The 22,984-nt window shown below is 43.3% G+C and overlaps 1 protein-coding gene across 3 annotated transcripts in view; it reads right to left on the bottom strand.

The window, feature by feature from the left end:
- The window catches only part of PLPPR1 (phospholipid phosphatase related 1), a 262,742-nt gene extending 246,825 nt beyond the window's left edge, over positions 1-15,917 (bottom strand). Inside the window, exon 1 of one of the 3 annotated variants that reach the window (XM_067040120.1) lies at positions 15,366-15,917. The gene's annotated coding sequence lies outside the window, so the exon portion shown is untranslated. Of the gene's footprint in view, positions 1-14,971; positions 15,053-15,365 lie in introns of those variants that run through there. The other 2 variants (XM_059072865.2, XM_067040121.1) reach the window with 2 other exon arrangements.
- Positions 15,918-22,984: the final 7,067 nt, after the last annotated feature.

Raw genomic sequence — 22,984 nt, 5'->3', positions numbered from 1 at the left:
AATGTCCAACCAAGTTGCTCCATTTGACAACAGCCTCCAGCTCTCAGCTCAGGGTAATCCCATCCACTCATGACTCTTTTGGTTCACTTACTCATTCACTTGCTCTTCCATTTATTCACCACTGCAACAAATATTTCCTGTAGACTGAAACATGTCTAATTATTAAAGGAAAGGAATGTGTCTAGTTTCAGCTGTTGCCTAACAGTCATTAAGACCTCATTCAGCCTGTCCAGGCCTTGCCTATTCATCCAGCTGAATTTTCCTGGTGATTTTCATCAAAATGGTTTTGGTTTCTCTAACTGTACAGAGGTATAAAGGGCATGACACCCTTACTTTGTTATTGAATTTGATGCTTTCAAACCACACAGCCCTATCTGGCAAAGCTTCTCCTTCTATTTTAGGTTCACGTGAAACAGCCGATTCCTTCTGGATCAGCTCAGACCCCTTATTCAGTTGTCCTCTCCATTTTCCTTTCCTGCAAGCAGCCCCTCCTTCTACCCACCTACTTTTACAAAATCAAGAATGAGAACCTTCTCAACTCTTCTGGATAATCTCAGACACACTACATATTAAAATGGGAACATAGAAAGCATAAAGCTTAATAGCTTTAGGTAAGCAATTTGGGGCAAACGAGGTAAAGTGATTCCCTGTATGAATGCCAGACGTGTACCCTGTTTACAACAGAACACTTCTGAGTCATCCCAAAGATAAACACATCTGATCTTGGGTGACTAACATCCTCAGCCAGCACGTGTATTTCCATCTGATTGATACTACATGCTTTGTTCTTCAATTGCCAAATGAATAGTAAAAAATTGAGCCCTTCATCCCTGGGAGAATTACTTCATCTCCCTTCATCTTCTATAAAATGATGGCTAATGGCGCTGAATTAGAAATAATATACTAAAACAACACTTTTGCAGAGTTTTAGAGTTTACCCTCTCACGAATTATCTCAGAACAATTCTTTATGAGTTACCCTTGTCCTCATTTTACAAACAAACAATTAAATCTAGAGAGATTAAGAAAACTCTCAGGTCACACTGTGAGTAAGTGATGTTAGTCAAGGCTAAAACTCAGACCTTTTGATTGAAATCTAATACTTTCCACTACATTCCACCGTTTCCAAATTATCTTTATGTTCTCTCTCAGGAGCTGCGGGTGGGAATGGGCTGCAAAGTTGTCTGGGGGGAGAGGGTGGAGTCATGTAGTAAAGACCGCAGCAAGGACTGTCTAAAATGGGAAAGATGGCAGACAGAGACAACTGCAATGGAAAGGTAGCTCTGGAGAAAAGGGGTTGAAGCCTGGGAAGCTGTCAGAGGAAAAACTACCACGGTGAAGTCCACATGGAATAATTGTTAAGGGGAAGTTTATGTTTCCTCTCCTATAATAATGGAACAACTATTCTTTTTAACCCATGTTTTAACAATATTTAAATCACCTTGATTTATAAAATATTACCCAAGGAATTGTACTTTGATAAAACTTCTTTTTGGTCAAAAGTATAGTCACTGAAGTTACAGCCATTTCCTAAACACAAATTGAGAAATAATTCTTTTGAAGAAAAAGAAAACTCATTTCTTCCTTCTGGATGTTCACGAGTAAGTTTACTTGAAAGCTGAATCTACCTTAAAGGTAACTTATCATTATTTTTAGGATGGAGGTGGAGTGGATCTAACACCAGGGAGAGAAAAATGAGGAAAACTTTCTTTGCTATTGAAAGATGTGACAGTCCAGAAAAATTCCTTGACAGAAAGTATCCCTAGGGTGGCCCTACCTGCTTTCTATGAAAACAAGATGAAAAATACACCCTAGTCTCATGAATCTTCCCCTTGGATCCACTAACAACAGAGAATCTTGAATTCAAGGAAAAGGTAGGGGAACAAAGATTTATAGCAAAAGAGAATCTGAGAGGAAGAGAGGGGAAAGATCCCCTCTTGGCGAAAGACTATGGGAAATTTTCTCTGCCAGATGCCCTGTTAGAAAAGGTACTAGTGATATGATAAATTCTGATTTATTCTCTAGCGACTTTACCCTTCTTGTAACACCAGACAATCACTTCACTCAGTTCTGAATGTTTAGATTTCTCTTCTTTCAGTTCTTCTCCTATAAATTCTATTTTCTCCATGTATAAAGGTATAGAGTTTAGGTTTTTATCACTTGCCTCAAGGCTGGCTTGTCCTGAAGACACACAGAATGACATCCTTTAACTGGCATATTCTCTTTTACACAGTTAAACTTTCCAAGAATTTTACATTTCCTTTCAATTAGTTTTGGTAAGTTTCTTCTACATAGTTGATATTTTACATGAGTGAAAACTTGCTCTCAAAGCAAAAGAACTATAAAAAATCCAATAATTGTCCTCCAAGGAAATCCACAGAGATTTGGCCTTGCGTGTTCCGGCAATACTGCCACATCTTTTACAGCTTCTCCAGGAGAAACTCCGGGACAAATTCAGGGCAATCCTGTCCTCCACAGAGCTGCCTCTGGCTGCTGTGCCCCAGATCACACAAATGCAACAAACCACACAGAACATTTGTCAGCGACGTACTCAGAACCGAACCTAGTAATCAGAAGTAACTTCACATTTAAAGATCCCTAGATAACAAGATTTCCTATACAAATGTACATTTCTTCAATAGTGGGTCACATATAGAGGTAAGCAGGTGCTAAATATTTTTAGTTTTCCAATCTTATTTTTCTTATAAGTACACAGCCTGCGTCCAATCTGCTCATTTTGTTGTAGCGCTATACAAACAAGTCTCTAAATAAAATGAAGCTAGATTTCTTGGGCATCACTTAATTTCCTCTCCTTCCACATGAGCTGTACCCCTTAGCCTGGCCAACGGGCCCCACACAGCTAAAGGGAGGCAGAATTTGGCTCAATCTGTTTAATGTTTCAAGTTGTCTGCAATGAAATGATCTCTTTCCTGCAGAAGTAAGCTCAATGGCATGGGCCCCACCCACCAGAGCCCCCTGTGTCTGAGAGCCAGTGGTTGCAACTGAGACACCTCTGCCTCATTCAGAGCAATCCTCTTTGACCACTCCCTACCTTAGGCCTCATTTCCCAGCGTACGTTCCCAGATCTGCCCAGCTCTGGGTCTCTGGAACTATCACACATTTTTAGATGTTTTCTCACTCTCTTGCCTTTTGGACTTGGTTTGGACTTGATTTCTACTGGTTTGTTAGATCTGCCCTCAAGATGCTAATTATTCTTTGCATTTTAATTCATTTATTTAATAAATTTGAATTAAATTTATAGAGTGTGACAAGCACTCTTCTAAGTCTTGGGGATATAAAAATGGACAAAACATGCGGAATCCCTCATCTTGTGATGCTTACCTTCTAGTAGGAGACAGACCACAAATAGATAAACAAGTAAACATATATTAAAAAGCAAGGTGGTTAAAAAAGAGCACAGTGGTAATCAATACTAATGAAGAAATTTAAAGCAGAATAAAGAGTTAAAGATGAGGGCTTCCCTGGTGGCGCAGTGGTTGAGAGTCCACCTGCCGATGCAGGGGACACGGGTTTGTGCCCCGGTCTGGGAAGATCCCAAATGCCGCGGAGCGGCTAGGCCCGTGAGCCATGGCCGCTAAGCCTGAGCTTCCGGAGCCTATGCGTTAAAGATGAATGGGCTGGGTATTTTAGACAAAGCGACCAGGGAAGGCTTATGTGATGACATGTGAGCAGGTGTATGAAGTGGAGAGAAAGAGAGATATGTAGATTTTTGCAAAGCAGGTATTCCAGACTGAGCTAACAGCTGGTGCAAAGGTCCTGAGATGAAAGTATATCTGAGTGCTTGATACGCACCAAGGTTACCTTCTCTGCCTCAGCTCTCAGGATCCTGGCCAACCACAGCTCAGGTCCAATCAGCTTCTATCTTAGGTACATCTATTATAGTCACCAACAAGAGGAAGGAATGGAGCCCTGGTGCTGAAAAGGAGAGGCTGGACAGCTTCCTGTTATATGGTGTGAAAGGGGAGACTCCAGCACTGAGTGAGTGCTGGATTCTTGCCATCCACACTTCAGGTTCTATGAGTCTATGCAAGCATACATATATGTCTACATCTAGATAATCTACCAGTACTGCTGAGGAAAGTGAGACTTAAAGCACATATTTAACTAGCAGTGATTAATAATGCTGTCTTCATGTTTGAAAAAGGCACACATTTTCATCAATTCCCAAGCATTTCCATGAAAGTAGAATAATGCAAAGAAAGAGAGCTAACACTTATTATTTAAAGCAGGGCTTCAATGTATTGACCAAACCCCTCCATTATCCCACCTCTTGCTATTCTCCAGAATTCCATGGTTCACCTCTGAAGGTGATATTATGACAAAGACTTGACAAAGTTTGGGAGTTACCAGCATAATGAGTCATATATTCAGATGTTTGGTTTAAGTCTTATTTTTTTAAAAAGAAGCAGGTTAGAGTGTTATGAAAGAAAATGTGACAAACCAGTAAAGCTTGACATCTAAGTGGTTCTGAAGGCTATCTCTGTTATACATCTTGTGTGTCATAAATAATGAATAATAGTAGCTACAATTTCCTTAGTCCTTATTATGTCCTAAACTCTATGTTAAAGCAAGTAATTTATTTATTCCTTATAAAATCTCTTTTGGGGCCGGAGTACTTTTACTATCTCCATTTCACAGATGAGAGATCTGAGACTTAAGAGAGACCAAGGGATTGGCCTGACATCACAATTTAAGTGGATGGCAGAGCTGGAATTAGAACCCAGGTCCATCTGACCCCCTAGTCCAAGCTGTTAACCCACCACGTGACCCTGCCACCAGAGCAGTGGAGGATAATTAGAGTATTCACGCCCCCATCATGAAGAAAAATCATCAGTTAATATAAGGAAGAGTTTGTGCCTTGATTAAACTTGGAAGGTAAAATGCACTTATTTTGGAACTCATTCCTTAAAGTTCAAGATGGCAAGAAGCAAAACTGAAAATTAAATCTCTGCTAATATGTCTATAGAAGAACACTCTCTTTAGGTAATGTGGCCACCATCCCATCTCAACATGGTCAGATTGTTGCCTAACTTCAAAGTGTTACTGAAATGGGAGACTATCAGGCCGTGGAGGAGGCAAAGATGGAGCTTGGGCAGGGGTTAGACAGGCAGGGAGGATGAGGATGGGGAGGCAGTACCCACAGCAGCTTGAGGGTGACCATATTTACATAAAGCATGAGTTTCAATTTGCTAGAGAGTCACTGGTCAAGCTAGTGTGTGTGAAGTGAGTTCCCTTGTTCCCTCTTCTGGATGTGAGGGTTGTTTTGTAGTCAGGTGTGATGGAATCAGCACTGGCTTAATAGATTGGAAACCAGCCTGTCCTCCCAGCCTCTCCAATCACAGCTGTGGGAACTTGGACAAGTCACTTAACCTCGATGGACCTCAATTTTCTCATCTAGAAAAATAAAAACAATTGAAATGGACTAGCCCTTCCAGCAATTCTGTGAATCAAGGAGAATTTACAGCTGTTGCCATTTATTAAGTTCAAATTAAGTCCCCTCGTTATTTTATCTCTTGCTAGATAGACGGTGAGCTCCAGAAAAGCACATGGTGTAGGTTGGTGGCTCCTAGAAAGAGCTCAGAAAATTCCTCATTGACTGTATCTACAAAATATATATGAGGACAGATGGCCAAAGGACCCTAGGATATGTCAGCTGAGCTCTATTTTAGGATGCAAAGCAGCATTCATCCTATTCATACAACAGTAATATTTACCAAATGCTTATTAATCTAAAGGAACAGTTTTCATTTGAAATTGTAACTAAAAGTAAATGATAAAATAATATGTAAAGTATAACCCCACCTTTAAAGAAAAAAGAATAACATATGTAAATGTTAATGGACCAAGAATGGAGGAACATACATTAAACAACTGACAGTGGTTTTCTGGGGAAGAGTCTGGGGCAGATATATGACTGATTTTTATTTTCTACACCATGCACTTCATTATATCTGCATTTTGTATAACACTGCAGTACATACATAATTGGTTTGGTTTTTTTGACTCCTAAAATACTCTAATTGCTCCAAACTAGCCCAGCTAGGAATTGTGTCACATGTTACAAGTCAGCCCATGTAAAACACTAAACCCAAAAGATTTTCTCAAACCTAGAGATATTGTCTTACATTTACACTGAGGGGAAAAAAAAAGACAGAGAATGTTTTTTTTCCAGTTAATACAAGTGTGAATGAAAAGATCTTACATTTTTTTTCAGCTCCTGTGACCCCCAGGAGAGAAGGCTGTGGGCTGATTATTAGAGCATTTGAGTGTGTGGGTTTGCCTGGAAGCGACAGCTAGCAAAGACTGGGAGATGGGAATAATGATAAAGCGTGCTCAGCTTGTAGAGCCCTGAGCTGAACAGCATTACTCTCAACCAGATTTTATTTCTTGTTAATTATATCTGATTCCACTTGATTGCTGATTTCATTGAATTTAAAATGTTCGGCGTGGGGGTCAGGGCTCCATGCTACTCATCAGAAACGTCAATAAAAAAAGCACCCCCCCTAGGGCTTCCCTGGTGGCGCAGTGGTTGAGAATCCGCCTGCCGATGCAGGAGACACGGGTTCGTGCCCCGGTCCGGGAAGATCCCACATGCCGCGGAGCAACTAAGCCCGTGAGCCATGGCCGCTGAGCCTGTGCGTCCGGAGCCTGTGCTCCGCAAAAAAAAAAAAAAAAAAAAAAAAAAAAAAAAAGCACCCCAGGGCTTCCCTGGTGGCGCAGTGGTTAGGAATCCGGCTGCCAACACAGGGCACATGGGCTCGAGCCCTGGTCCGGGAAGATCCCACATGCCATGGAGCAACTATGCCCGTGCGCCACAACTACTGAGCCTGCACTCCAGAGCCCATGAGCCAGAACTACTGGGCCTGCAAGCCGCAACTACTGAAGGGAAGCACCACAGTGAGAAGCCGACGCACCGCAACAAAGAGTAGCCCCACTCGCTGCAACTAGAGAAAGCCCACGTGCAGCAATGAAGACTCAAAGCAGCCCAAGATAATAAATAAATTAAATTTAAAAAATTTATTTAAAAAAAAAGCACCCCTGAAACGCTGACTGTCAGCTGTGCAAATACCACTACCCCTCCTCATGACAGATTTGCTCCAGTAATTATGATCACCTTTTCATCAGTCTGCGTCTGTGAGCATTTCTGGAACACTTGATGCCATAATACCCAAAGAAGAAGCCTTCTCTAACATAATGAAGGTAATACAAAATAGGTGCTTTCATGTCATGTAAAAATTTATGATATTCCCACGAAGAGGGGTATTTATTTCCTATGCATATACACCTCTGCTTTCTGTCGTTATTGATGAATAGAAAAAGATAAATGTACCATCCAAGGAGGAAACAATAGCAGGAATGGGAGCTCACTGCTGATTTTCCGTTCAGCAAACCCAGACAAGCCGCTGAAGCCCTGCACCTAAGGCTTCAGCGATGGCAGGAGGTGATAAGGTGACCTGTCATCCCAAGCCTTGGAGAAGAAGGATGAAGTGGAATGAGCACAGGCTTTGAACTCAGACCTGGGTTTGAATCTAGCTCCAGCTTTGAGAGCTTGGGTAAACTAACTCATCTTTCTGAGACTTGGTTTGCTCAGCTGTCAAACGGAAAAATGAATACCTATTCCAGCATGCTGTAGAAATTAATGAAATAATATATGTAAAGCCCATTCTAGACTTGAGAGTAGTAGTGCCTTGGATGGTACTTAGTAGATATACCCTCAAAATTTCCTCTCTTTATCTCTTTTTCTCCTTTCCAGTAATGTTTCTTTTCCTTCCTTTCCTAGTTTTGGGGCAGAAATGGCCAATTTTTTTTAAACTTCTGCCTTCAAATCTTCAAAATAGGACAGCAGTGCCGTAAGCCAAGACCCACCCAAGTTGATGAGTAGAATAATTTTCTCCTTTTTCCATTTTGTGTCTCCAAAAAAAATAAAAAATATAGACATATATAAACAACCACATATATAAACTTATAAATGAAGACAATCTCTACATTGTCCCTTGGTCCTGAGGCAGATAGATGATAGAGCTTCTTTCAATAACTTCTTTCAACTTTTATTTTTTCCTTTTGGTCTTGCTTTTATGCTGTGAATGTAAACATTTACTAATTAGCAGATCAGCCAGGTCATGAAACATTTATTAACAGCTCATACCACCATGTTAAATGGTGTTTCCTTTGATATTTTCAGTTAGGGCCCTTGCCTTCCACAGTGTAACTGCATTCTTACACCAATGATGAAGGCTAGGAAGTGGAAATGACGGAGCCAGGACTAAGGTGAGGCCAGAAAGTTACTTACATGGGGCACAAAATTTAAAGGGGTGACCAAAAACTCAGGAATCAAGATAAACAATATTTTAATGCAATATTTTAAAAAATTAAATTAATGCAAAAAATCCATGATGAATAAAACCTCAAAATTTTAAATAAAGACAGAAACCAACCCTGCAATTACATGACTCTGCCTCCCTCAGCTTGCCCTGATCTAGGCCCTGGGTAGATGCTGCGTCTGAAATCAGGAGCTGGGGTGCTGGTCTTGGTTCTCACACTACTTAGCTCAGGCGAGTCACTGAACCTCTCTGGTTCTCAGTCTCCTCATCGTGTGTCACTTAAAAGTTTGATTAAAAAAATTTCCAGTGACCTTCTGAACTTGAAAACTCTATGATTTTCTATAACGTGAAGCTGCATGACTGGGGCATCAGCAATGACTCAAGAAGACAAGATTCATTCACTGTCAGTCATTCAATCCAAAAATGAATTACAATCAATCCAATCAATTGCTATGTGACAAGCACTATGAAAGGTGCTGAAAATACAAAGTTGAGGACAATAGAAATACATAGAAAGGGAAGCCAACCCTACTGCTAAAAGGTCAGGACAACCTTCCCTCGGAAGTGACTTTGACCTAAAGGACCAAAGGAGTTAGGCAGGGGAAGGCGAGGAGGAAATTCCAGAAAGACAGAACAGCATGGCCAAAGACCAAAAGGTGAGAAAGAAAAATCTCAGTTGGGGAAATGTAATAAATTTAATCTGGTTGAAACATAAATAGGATGGATGAAACAAGCAAACAAAAATCAGTCTTTGATTACAGAGCAATAATAAAAGTATTTGGCAGAGTGTAATGCAAAAAGCTCTGGGTTATGTTCAAATCTAAGCTCTAGTCACTGCCCTGTTGCCAACTAGCTAGATGATGGGGCTTCCATATCCACTGGGGGTTCTATTTTAGAACACAGTACAAACTTTTCTAAGAAGGAGAAAGGCTTTCAACTCCCAAAGAATGATGCAGACCTCACATTTGAGATATTTAGAGTTTACATCCCCCAGTACCAAAGCAGTGCTGTAATTAATACATGTAGTCACTTTCCTGAAAACAACTTGCTAAACAGCTAAGTAGCTGTTATGTGATGAACTGAGGCTGAAGAATGAGAGGACCAGCCTAAGGCAAGCAAACTTTCATCTTCCCAGACAGGCACAAGGAGGAGGCAACTAGGCAAATGTTATAGGCAGACACACCTAGGCTTATGACGGTGGAGTTGGTCTGCCCCTACCATGTCTGTGTCAGTTGATTTAATTCCTGCACTTAGGAAAACAGGATTAGAGCCAACTATTTATTAACCAACCAAAATAATGTTTTAAACAAACACCGAGGCACACAATCTCTAGAGTCCTAAAAATAAAGTCAAAATTTTATTTTTAACCTGACTGTTGTCACACATAATACCTACCATTTATTGAGCACTTACTCTGTGCCAAGATTTACAAATGTTAACTCATATAATCCCCACAATTCTATGTGATGGGTTAAGATGGTTATCTCCATCTTAAGAGCAAGAGTAATTTGAGGCACAGAGAAGTAAACTGCGTGCCCAAAGTTGCATAGTTGATAAGCAGCAGAGCCAAAATTCAAATAGAACCTATCTAGTCCCAGAGTCTGCCCTCTTGGCCACTGTGCTACATAAACAAGGTTCATCATCTACATGTCCCAGTGACACCTTAGCGCGCGGCACTCAGAAGCTCCTTATGTTTCCAAAGATCTGAACTCTCCGGGCTTTGGTAAGCACCTCCGTCATTTAGTTCTGGGGGAGAAGAGCATGAATCCATCCTTCCATGCTCTTGGAGAGAGGCATCCTTTCTCCTCCCTCTCTTCTCTCCTGCTCTCATTTCCCACACGTTTCCTCCTCAGACACCAGCTCTACCCATCCACTCCCCATTGATAAAAACTGCATTGGAGGCTCACTGTTCCTTCTCCCTATGGTCTCCTAACTCCTTCCCCCACCCGACTTCATAAATGACTGCCAGGTACGTCTCGCCTGCATCTTCGTACCTCCGATTCCCCACTGAATTCCCTGAGATACGGCTTCTGAGCACGTGCTGTGCTAAAACTGCTTTCTCGATGGTCACCAGGGAACTCCTTCTCATTGCCTTTTTTTTTTTTTCCCCCAGTTCCCTACTTTCAATCTTTTCAACCTCTCTGCACTTAAAATCATCCTGGTAATTTATAGCTTGGATGAGGAGAAGGAGTTTGTAGGATTATTAAAATGGGCTTGGTGACCTGATTCTGCCACTTCCCGGTCTGGTCATTTGGGACAAGCTATTGGAATCTCTCTGTCTGGGCTGCCTTGGCTGTCAAATGGAGAAGAGAAGTGCAGGTGGTGTGGGGATTAAATGAGATTCCACATGTAGGCACTCACACAAGGCCCGGCACATAGGTACGATTGCTTCTTTGAAGTCTGACCACTCCTTCTCATGATTCTCTTAGGCTTTTACTTTCACTCCAGTTCCTTCCCATATTGTCTGAGTATTCTATGGTACCTGTTTCTCTCCTTAACCCCTATAGTTTGCTAAATGCTGAGATTTAGTCTTTGCCTCTATGGTCTCCTACTCCCCACCCTCTCCCTTAATAAACATAGTAGTTGGTATTTATTGTGAAATCACTACATGCTGGAATCTGTACCATGTGCTTTCCAAGATGTTCCAGTGTTACCCCAAAATCAGTTTGCCACAAAACAGCATTGAGCCTTGCACTTTTCTGAGCTAACCTCTCTCCTCATTCCTCTGCCACCTTTTATCCAGCTACCAAAGTTCAAACCCAAAGTGCTATCTTTGGTACCCCTCTTTCACCCCTGGAGTCAACCTGAAACAAATTCTCATGTTTTATCCATTCTGAAATCTCTTATTGGGATTTTAAGAGGGGAACTCAACAAGCTGTACATTTAAGATTTTCCACTTCCAAAAAAATTAAGAAACAACAAAAAATTTATTTTTTGCACTGACAAAAAATATATATATATATATTGGAACTCAACACACTCAGGTTTGGCTCAGTAAGGGACCCAGTTCCTAGGGCTGCATGTTTGAAGATGGGAACACGGGTGGTCTGGCCCTTATCCCAGGACGCCAAGATGCTACGAGCTCTTTAAATGAGACTTTGTGGCTTCCAAACTCCCTGGCCCCAGATTATCTTAAAAGTTTGAGCAAAGCACATGAAATCAGGAAATTCTGACAAGTAAGGGGGGAGAAAAAGAGAATTCACATTTACTGCCAGCTTACTATGAATCAGGAACTGTGCTAAATGCTGTTGCTTCCTAGATGAGCCGATAATATAATTTTTAGATATAAAAAATGTGATGTCACAATGTTGCTTTCTTATTGGCACTTCACAAGACAGTTTTTCATAAAGGCAGTCTTCCTGGGTCATTTTGTCACTGATCTCCCAAATGCTGATCACTTTGGAGAAATGGAAGCCATGATTTAGCTTCTACTGTTCTAATGCAGGAATCATTGCTTCATGACTGGATTTCCTCATTCATTAATTTAATCATTCATTCTACAAATATTTATTGAGTCCCTACTCTGTACCAAGCCTGTAATGAGTGCTGGAGATGCAGCTGTGAATGTCTTTCCTTCCAAACACAGGAAAGAGAGCTACGCAAGTGAATTCTAGAAAAGTAGAGGGTAGTATGGGAACACACAAAGGAGGCCTCTTAGATTAGCAAGGTTGACTTACTCACTTGTTTCCCAGACATATCTCCTCCTCTCCACCCCCACTGCCACCATCCTCATCATTTCACGCCTGTATTTCCACAATAAGCTCCTTGCCTCCAGCCTCTCCACCTCCAATCCATCCTCCACACTGTGGTCACAGCTATCTTTCTCTGATGCAAATCTGATTATGTCTCAAACTCTCCCAACCTGCAATCTCTTTCCCAGCCTTTCAGATAAAACTGAAGGTCCTTTGCTTGGGATATTTCCAGTCACAGTTGATCTCTGCTTATTTCTCTAGCCTGACGGTTTGCTACTCCACAGAGCTAAGAACCCACATCTCTCACTTCAGCCACACAGAACAACTTCCAGTTCTCAGACAGCTTTTTTTCTGCCTGGAAAGCCCTTCTCTTCTTGTCTTTCAAGACTTAGGTCACCTCAACCACAGTAAGAAACCTTCTTGATCTTCTTAATCTCCTTTAGGTGGATGCCCTCCCTTTGTGCTTCCATAGCATCTTGGGCATATCCCTATCCCAACACTTACTCCATAGCATTAGTTGTTAATTAGTGTCACCTAGCTGCTGTTCATTTCTGTATCCACACTCTAGTACCCTGTGCTCTAGCCACATGGGACGGCTCATAGTTACCCTAACTCATCAGGCACACTCACATGTTTCCTCTGCTGGAATGTCCTTGCTATCCTTCCCTACCTGGTAAAAACTATTCATTTTCCAAAAATATCTCAAATACCGTCTGGTCAAATCCCATAGGGGAAGAAAAAAAAAATCACTTATATGTCTACTATTTGCACTTGATTTACCCTACAACTATAACAGTTAATCAGATTGCATCATAGTTAGCTAAATACCTGTTTCCCCATCCTTGAAAACTCGGACTAGTTTTTACTTCCCCGTGTTTTTCTTTCTCCAGACTCCAGCACACAGTAAGTGCTGATGTGTGTTTTCTGAATGTTGAGAAAAGGCCAGGAGGGAGAATGGAGTATATGCCATGCATGTTAAGAGCTCACAGGACAGTACAAACCTATCTTACTCTCTAGTTATTTCATATGTGTTAATTCTGTATTGACAACTAGATTATAAACACTTTAGGAACCAGAACGATGTTATACATTATTATATGAACTTCAATGCTAAATATGGGATAGGTGGTCAATAAAAACTTGAAAATAGACTCTGAATATAATCAAAATGAACTGAACTTGCATATGTAGGAAGAGGAAATACATTATAAAGAAAGAAAATAGAGCTCTAGTAAAAAGCAAAAAAAAAAAAAACTTAATCTTTTCTTGCCAAGATTTGCATTGAAAATGATGTGAATATTCACCATGCAATAAAAAGGGACATATGCTGACAATTATATTTAAACCCCCACTAGGCCAATTTCAACTTGAAAATATTTCTGGAAAGGTCTTTACTTCACCAGTTGTTTGAAAAAAGAAAAAAAAAACTTCAGATTTCCTTCTTAATGAATGCTTTTTAAAAATTATAAAAGTGAAGCTGTTTTAATAATATGCATCCCTTTCCAATTCCGCCCCCCCTTTTTTTTTCCTTTCTCAATAACTTCCTCACCTTTGGCAATGTTGACTTACGAGTCAAGGTCTCTCTCATAAGTGAACTTTCTTAATTAACCTCATGTATATCATGCTTTCTCCCCCTTAAAAGAAGTTACAAAATGTTTAAAATTAAGATTTAAAAAGGTCCCCAGAGCAGTAGTGAGATGGCCTCTGCAAGTCATCTTAAAGTGAAGAGAATACTCTCTGGCAACCCGTAGTCACAAGTACTGGATCTGAGCTTCTAGTGTTTCCTTCTGTCAGCATCAACTTGGCTTCCAGGCTCCCCCCACACACACGTCTCTTATAAATTCAAGCCTCCTAAGGTACAGAACCCACCCACCCCCCAAATATACCTGTCTGCCTACCCCACGTTCCAGGTGTGAACAAAACGCCAAAACAGAGAATTGAACATGGTATTTCCTAGACTTACAGAACTAATTTGTGATTGTGCTCAAGGTTAGCTGAGGAATAGTCAAGTCTTCTATTCTCCAGATGTGACGTTCCAGAAATCTCCAAATTAAAGTCCCACCCAATGAATAAAAGCCACCAGCCACAGGAGAAGTAAGAGAAGGGGTAGAGGAATTCGGTGAAGGTTGCAAGGGTACCTTGCTTCCCACTCGACCTCTTCTCGCCTCAGTTGGCCTCTAGTTGCTCCTCTCCTAAACAGCCATCATCTTGTCCCTCTTCCAATCCCCTTTGTCCCAGTCCTGGACTCCTCACACGCTGACCAGGCTCTGCTGTTTCAAAGGACCATTCGATTTGAGGCGATTCCCAGGTGCCAGCAGGCACTCTGCACTCTGAGACCCCACCCCAATGCAACTGGCATTTTAGGGAATCCTTTTCTCGGGACCTCTTCCCTGGGACCGAAGAGAGATTCAGAACGGCGCCTGTCCACCAGCTAGATACCAGGCTGCAGAGAATCTCTCCCACCACGAAAGAGGTTAAAAGGGAATCTGGTATCCCTACAAAGAAAAATAACCCAGAATCCTCCACATATTCCACATGTCTGTGTCATAAAACCCCGGGGCAAAAATAAAGCCCCAGCCACACCACAGCAGTCCAGCCCAGCTCCCAGGGCTGCCGCCTCGGTGTGCGTGAAGGCAGCACCTTCCCGAGGGAGGAGAGATCCCGGCACCCAGCGTTTCCAGAAGGTGATTATGGCAAAGCCTTTTAGTAACTCATCACTCATCCCCGCACTGGCCCGAGCCTCCCCCCGGCTCCCGTGGCACTGGTGCTGATTGAGAAAGCCAGAGGCTGCCCCTCCAATTCTCCAGGCGACACCCGCCCCCACCCAAACTACGAGGCGCCTAGGCTGCGGGGTGGGGGAGGAGGAAAGGATGACAGGTGCCCACGCCTGAGGGAAAATCAAAGGCCACGCTTACAGCCAGGGCTGAGAAATCCTTACCCCGGCCCGGGCGGGAGGAGTTGGCCCCAGCCACCTGCAAGGCGCCCCCGCCCGCACGCCGGCTCCCAGCGCAGCCTGTAACGCAGCCAGGAGGGTGGAACGGGACGGAGGGAGCTTCCACGCCCCCTTTGTCTCTACGTTTCCCAAATGACAGGGGAGGAAAGTTTACGAGCAGGGAGGGTGTAGCTTTCCGCTGGGTCAATCTGAAACCTCGTAGGAGACGACCCTTTCTGGGATCGCCCTCTTCCCCTGCACCGCCCCGGCGTCGCCTTCATCTGCACCTTGATGCCCGCAAGCTGGGTTTGGGCCACCTGCGCCGCAGCTTCCAGCGGGGAACCTGACCCGGCCGCCCCGGTGTCCCGGAGCTGCCCGTGGTTGCGGGCGCCCCACTCACCTCTCTCGGCGGACCCTCCTCCCGTGCGCCCTACTGGGCCGTCCGGCTCCCGGCAGCGAGGTGCATTCAAGCAGCGGTCGGAGACCCGCTCCCCGGGCTCTGCTGCATTCCGCCTGCGTGGGAGATCCAACCGGCGAGCGCGCGGCGCGGGCGTGTACGCGTGTGTGTGTGCGAGTGTGCGTGTGTGTGTGTGTGTGTGTGTGTGAGAGAGAGAGTGTGTGTGTGTGCGCGCGTGTGTGTGCGTGTGTGTGTGCGTGTGTGTGCGCGCGCGCGCGCGCGCGGGGCGGGGGAGCGCGGGATCACGGATCCCCCTCAGCGCCCATCCCGCGCTCTGCCTCCTCTTCAGCCTCTTCCTTGAGCTGCAGCTAGCACAGGGTCCAGGTTTCAGGATCTCCTGTTTGTTTAATGAAAGGAAGGAGCAAAAGGCTGGCGGGGGAGTGGGGCGGAGGGGGGCGCGAGAGAGGAGGAGGGCGCCGGGCTGCGCATGCTCAGAGGGGGACCCTGAGCGCTCACTCCCGAGCGCAGGCAGAGCGAGGAGAGCTTGGGTTGGAGGCGAGCTAGGCTCTGCCCCCCGGAGCCGTAGGGGGCTCGGCGGGGTTCCCGGAAGGCAGCTGGGAAACCCAACCGCAAAGGTGCGCCCTACGTGGGGACTCCCTGGCGCCCGCGGTGCCGGAAGCCGGTGGCGGGATCCCGACCCATCCTTGGAGACAGTTTCAGCTCCGAGTCCTCGCAACGCCTGGCCCTCCTCTCCGTGAATTTTTAGTGCTTGGCCGGGGTTCCCGTGGACCTCTCTGTGGCCTCAGCGCTGCGGGGCAGCCGGGTGCGTGTCCCTAGTAGTCCAGGAGGAACCACAGGCAGCAGATCGAATCTGAACTAAAACCAGTTTCCTGATCCGCGCTTCTTTTTTTCCCTCTCCCAACTTCCACTCTGTGAAGAGCAGAAAGAGGCAACTGTCTCCTCGGGTCCCAAAACAGGTTTGCTGGGGCGAGGGTGGGGAGGGGCCCACAAAACCCTCTTCCAAGAACAAAGCGGAAGTGGAAGGAAGGTGAGTCTTGGAGGGCTCCATACTCAGTCTCCTTTGGTGACAGGGTTAGATGGAAGAGACATTTGCTCTATTCAAGAAGGCCAAAAGAACAATAGAGCCATTGTCCCCCTTGCCTCGAATGCCAAAGCGCCAAAGCAATCGTTCGCAAGTGGGGATTCTGGCTACTTGGTAAAGTGGAAGAACTGTCAACGCGAAGAAAGTCCAGTAAGAGAACCTGAGCCCGCTATGGCGATGGCGCAGTAACCTGAGGCCAGGGGAGACGCTGCCTGAGAGGCTTTGCTGGGTGAGAGGCTTTGCGAGTGAAGTGGAAACTCTTTTTGGTGAGATTGTTCTACGAGCAAAACAAGCCAGTGGTTAGGACACATTCAAGAACTTCCGTTTTCAGCCTCCTCCGTGTTTGACCACCCTGTCTTTCCCCACACACACACACCATTTTCTCTCCTACAGAAGAAAAGCCATCCCAAGAAGGGAACTCCCTGTAAAGATATTATTACCTCCTGTTTGTTCAGTTTTGGTCCCTCCAGAAAAGGACTACCTTTTGGTTACCCCAGCATTGGCGGGATATAAGACAGCCTACTCTGTGCAAAGCTTTTCCAAGCTTTCATTAAAGTTCACCTCTGAGCATTTCCACTATGTACTGCAGACGAGCAGATGCCTTCCTGCTGAACTCTGACCCCTGTCCCATTCATCTTCCCAATAATAATGTCAAGTGACACTAGAACAGCAGGACAATTAGATAAAACCCTAGAGCACACCCAGAGGAGAGCAAACACCGTGTCTAAATACCACCAACAAAAGCAAAGTTTAGGAGAAAAGACATAGAAAAAGGAAGGAAAATAAGGATGAGAAAGGGGAAGGTTTAAAAAGTGCAAGTGCCCTGAGTGTTAGTGGTTGGTTCCTTCTCTCCACAGCTCCTTGAAAGGAGTAGAATTGCAGCATCTCTTTGCTTGAAGAACAGTGAGTCTGAGTGTCTACCAGGTAGGGGAGATCAGGTTCTTCTGAAAAACAGCGGAGTCCCCAGAGTGAAGCACTCACAGTTCTTGGGGCTCTTACTTCCATGCCTGTTTTTTTTTTTCAGGCCTTCCCTTGGGCACCAAGCTTATTGGAAGGCATCCAAGACAGATCTGCTTGTTACCACTTTCCCTTCAGAACAGTGAATAGCATTCACTGGAATTTCAGGGTGTTGGTGTAGGCAGGGCCTTGAGGCAGAAAGCCATTCCCCCTGCCCTGGCGTCGTGTAACCCCGAGATGAGTGAGCACTCTGAATCCAAGAAGTGGTGGACCTGGAACAGAGAGGTGGGGTGGGGGTGAGTGCAGGTCTCAACTCTGTGGCTCTGTCCGTAAGACAGTACTGAGGGTCTTCCTCCAACAACGGTAAGTGTCCAGGGCTACCTGGCCAAGAAGCAGTCTCTCCTCTGTCTGAGCCTGGCCTTGGGTAAGGAGGAAAGGCACGCCACTCCCCTCGATGGCCAGGGACACAATTATCACCAACAAGGTCAAGGAGACTTTATAAATTTGGAATTGCAAATTAGGTGGAATCCCTTTATGGTGCCGCTATAAGAGGGTGAACTGCACTTCAGGAAGCGATTTTTCCTGCTTGTGGAGAGTGGGGGAAGCACCGGGGACACTAAATAAGATGATGTACATAAAACACTTATCACAGTGCCTATTGCATAGCAACTCTCTGTAACTTTTATTAATTTGGTTGTTAACATTTTCATTATTACAATCGTTTCCCCTTTTTTCCTAAGCTTACACAAATAAAACAGATGAAAGCCAAATGCCTTCCAATTTTCCTTGTGGCTTCCTCCGTGGCCCCTCACACATCACCCTGATCACCGATGTATTCAAATCCGTGAAATGAAAAGCATGCTATAAAGCTGTGTGGCAGTGTGAATGGTGAATAACCCCAACTCTCACCCTCCACACTCAGGTCCAGAGGCAAGTGGGAGACAGCACGTGTTTGCAGTAACACACGCCCCCCCAGCACTGTTTGCCAGTCACACCTCACAGGGATTAAGGACCCCTCCTGCCTGGCACTCAGCTCTGTCTCTTGCTGTAAAGCCCCAGGGACATTGGCTCACCAGGCTCTGTATTTTCACTTTGTTTTTTTTTTTTTTTTTTTTTCTTTGCCTTCCTTCTAATTTTAGCCATCTAATGTGTTACTCCTCCTAGGTAATAGAATGCCCGGAGCCAGTTAATATGCACATATCTGCAGATGGTTTTGTTTTGTTTTTAAATTTTATTTATTTATTTTTGGCTGCATTGGGTCCTCGTTGCTGTGCGCGGGCTTTCTCCAGTTGCAGGGAGGAGGGGCTACTCTTTGTTGTGGTGCACGGGCTTCTCACTGCGGTGGCTTCTTGCGTTGTGGAGCACGGGCTCTAGGCATGCAGGCTTCAGGAGTTGTGGCACATGGGCTCAGTAGTTGTGGCTCAGATGGTTTTGAAAGAAATTAATGGTAAGAATACGAAAGGCTGCAGGTATTTTCAATGCTCCTTAAGTTCAGATTTCAGACTTAGCATTCATCCCCCTACCTAGTGGACAATTCCTAAACTTTGCACCTCTACCAACAAACAGACACATCTAATGGCCTCACCTCCTATATCAGCAAAATAACCCAGTATTGTGGCCTGGCTATGTATGAAATTTTTTAGAGAGCTAGCTATTAAATTTTTAAGAGAACTAGCTGTTCAGAATATAGTATCAATACAAAAAATTCAAAATTAATAAAACCCAGTAATAGATATAATGTTGGAACCTAAAACTCACCTAACTATGAATGCTATAGTGATATCTCAGTTCTTAGAAAATCGTATGAAAGTAATTCCATTAGGTTAGGTATTGCCGAAATAATATAATAACTCTATGGTGATGCAGTATGTGCATAAGTTGTGCTCTGAATATTGTCTCATAATTACAAGACACTGTATTTGAATTGCGTTCTAACTATAATTTTGGTTATTTTCAAATACCACCCTGAGACAAATATATTTATAATTTTTCTTCTTGTAAAAATTCCATATATGGTTCACTAAAAATGTTAAGCCACAACTGTAAGGGCTAAACTAGTGATTATTATAAGAATCAAAATGTGTCCAGGAATATCAAAAACTGTCATAAAACTATCCCCATAACCCTTTCCAAGTACTCTTATTGTCATTCTTAACACATCAAGTCCTTTTTTATGTCTGACTTGCCACCACCTAGGTTGGTTTGAGCCATTCAAGGGCAGAGGTTTATTCTTTTTTATGCCCCTGATGCCTCAAGAAATTAAGCAAGTGGTATACATTCAGTAAATGTTTAAGGAGTGAATGAATAAATACACAGCCCAAAATAAATTTCTGTGTCTAAAATGTTGACTTTGAAAAAGACTTCCAAGTTCTGTGACACTTGGTACTCTTCATAGATGATGAAGTCAAAAGACACAGTTTTTTAAGGTTTTGTGTATGTGATCATCTAAAAATGGAAGTTGGATGAGAAAGGCAAAACAGCTCTCTGAAGATAGTTTTTGTCCCCTTGGAAACATATACATCAAGCCCATTCTAATTCTTCTGGTTCAGAAAGAGAATGCATTTTGGCTCAAAGTGCATTATTATTCAAAGGATAGCTTCGTTCTGGCCAACTTAATCCAGCCAGAATAATGTTCTAATTTATTTAACTTTCACCCTAAGTAGGATGAAATAGTTGAGGCAATAGTGCTTAGAACTCTTTCTCTTCAAAAGAAATCAATCAAAACGTGAAAAGGACCCCCCCCCCAGGATCTCACCCCCAGCACTCCTGTCATTATTGTCTTGAGTGAACGGAACCAATAAGAAGTTGGTTCTGTTTTCATGGATGGGAATCTAGGGAAAGGGAGTGGGTGGGGAGGGGGAAGACTAAATTGTTAAAGGTCTCAGCTCTGATCACAACTCCCCTGAGCCAGGTGTAGAAGAATGGGGGCACCAGGGGATTTGGTATCAGAGTGATCTTTTCTCTTGTATTCATGAACCCAGTAAGAGTTTCTTGAGAATGTGCTCAGGGAGAAAGAAAGATCCCAAGACAGAATCTGCAGTCCTTTACAACCCTGCCTCAGAAGCAACACACCATCACTTCTGCCACATTCTATCCATCACACAGACTAGTCCTGCTACTCTCCTCAGATTATCTTCATTTGAGGGTGCCCTATGTTTCTCGCTGGGACCCTGACTGATACAGATTTCAAGAACTTTCTTTCTTATTTATGGACTCATCTCACCCCCATTGAACCTAATGCTTGTTATTACTTCATCAGCTCTGATTTCTGGATTCCCCTATATACCATGATTTCTATTCTGAGTTACCACCTCATATGGCTCAGCCCCCAGGATCTATGTACCTTTGTTGCTGGAAATTCTACTTAGTTCTCCATGTCCTCCCAGGTGGGACTCAGGTACTTATCACTGATCCCCCTACTCTCTGGTTCTACCTCTGGTGCCATCCTTGTTATCTCCTCCACATCAGAAGTTGTTAGAATCATGACTCTACCTCCCCTGTACTTCATATATTGTAGACATTCCACTGTTAGCAATTCCTGTCTGCTGACCCTGCCCCAATCCAGGAGAGGTGAATCTGCCAAAGTCCATCAGTTTCTCTTCTTCAGTCTGTCCTAAGCTGCCAACATGGAACCCTTTGTTCTCAATAATATTAGCATCTTCATTTTTCTCATCTTTAAAATGAGAAGTCTGAATAAATTACTCAGTCATCACTTATTCACAGTCTACTTCAGGGGTCAACAAACTTGTTCTGTAAAGAACCAGATAGTATATATTTTAGGCTTTGCAGACCATATCTCTGTCGCCACTACTCAACTCTGCAGCCATAGACAGTGCTGAGAATGAGAATGGCCGTGTTCCAATTTTTTTCTTTTTTCTACAAAACAGGTGGTGTGCTGATTTGGCCCACAATCTATAGTTTGCCAACCTTGAGTCTAATTCTTCATTTTCTGCCCTTCACAAGCAATGTGTTGGGTAGAAGGAACCTGAAGAATCCTGCTTTCTGTTCTGCCGGTAGGAAAATAATTAAAGCCATGAAATTGGTGCAGGAAATTCTTAGTCCACTGGCAGTTTAGGGGCTCCTTGTCAGTGTGGCTTTCACGCTATCTTAAGAATACACTAGAAAATTATTTTTTTCCTTTTCTGTAGAGCAGTTGGCTACGTTTTCCACATGGAACAGTGGCAGCAACAGCAACGATACTATTTTTAGCCCAAAACTGACTTGTGCAGCCCTAGAAACTTAATGAGAGGAATATTTTAAAGAAAAATGGGGAAAAAAATAATAGTGTGAGCACAATATTGCTGCCTGTGAAACAGGGCAGGTAAATATATTCTAATTATGACTAATACCTTAAGAAAACTGCCTCTCCAATAAACTCAACCCCAATAAAACAGAATACCTTCTTATGTAGGTCCCCGTATAGGAGCAATGCCTCTACCGAGTTGAACTTATACAAATTTGGCCACTGGCTGAGCATTTTCACACAGTCAGCCCAAAGTTATGAAATTCAGCCTATCTAAAAATTCCCCCCCCCCCCAAAGCAATCTACAGGTTCAGTGCAATCCCTATCTGTGTTAGTTTGATTGGGCCACAGACTGGGTGGCTAAAACAACAGAAATTTCTTTTCTCACAGTTTTGGAAATCAAGGTGTTGGCAGGGTTTATTTCTTCAGATGCCTTTATCCGTGGCTTGTAGATGGCCATCTTCTCCTTGGCTTCACATTGTCTTCCCTCTGTACATGTCTGTGTCCAAATTTCCTCTTCTTATAAGGACAACAGTCGTATTGGATTAGGGCCCACCCTAATGACCTCATTTTAACTTAATTTCTTCTTTAAGCTCCAGTCTCCAAATACAGTCACATTCCGAGGTACTGGGGGTCAGAATTTCAATATGTGAATTTTTAGGTGACACAATATAGGCCATAACACTATCAAAATCCCAGTGGTGTTTTTGTAGATATAGAAAAATCCATCCTAAAAGTCATATGGAGTCTCAAGGGACACCAAATAGCCAAAATAACCTTGAAAAAGAACAAAGTTGTAGGTCCCATACTTACTGATTTCAAAACCTACTACAAGCTGTAGTAATCCAAACAGTGTGATACTGGCATAAAGACAGACATATTGCTAATGGAACAGAATAGTGAGCCCAGAAATCCTCACATGTATGGTCAAATGATTTTCAACAAGGATACCAAGACTACTTACTCAATGGGGAAGGGGAGTCTTTTCAACAAATAGTGTTGAGAAAACTGGATAGCCATATGCAAAGGTTGGACCCTTACCTTATACCATGTATAAAATAAATTCAAAATGAATCAAAGACTTAAACATAAGATCTAAAATTATAAAACTCTTAGCAGAAAGCAAAGAGGAAAAGTTTCAAGACACTGGATTTAGCAATGATTTCTTGGATGTGACACCAAAAGCACAAGCTACGAAAGAAAAAGTAGATAAACTGCACTACAGCAAACTTAAAATCTGTACATCAAAGGACACTATCAACAGAATAAAAGGGCAATCCATGAAATGGGAGAAAATACTTACAAATCATGTATCTGGTA

The sequence above is a fragment of the Kogia breviceps genome, chromosome 8 (assembly GCF_026419965.1).
Source record: "Kogia breviceps isolate mKogBre1 chromosome 8, mKogBre1 haplotype 1, whole genome shotgun sequence".
NCBI classification, from domain to species: Eukaryota; Metazoa; Chordata; class Mammalia; order Artiodactyla; family Physeteridae; genus Kogia; species Kogia breviceps.
Note: the sequence above shows the minus strand (reverse complement) of the source record. Positions and strands in the feature narration are given on the sequence as shown.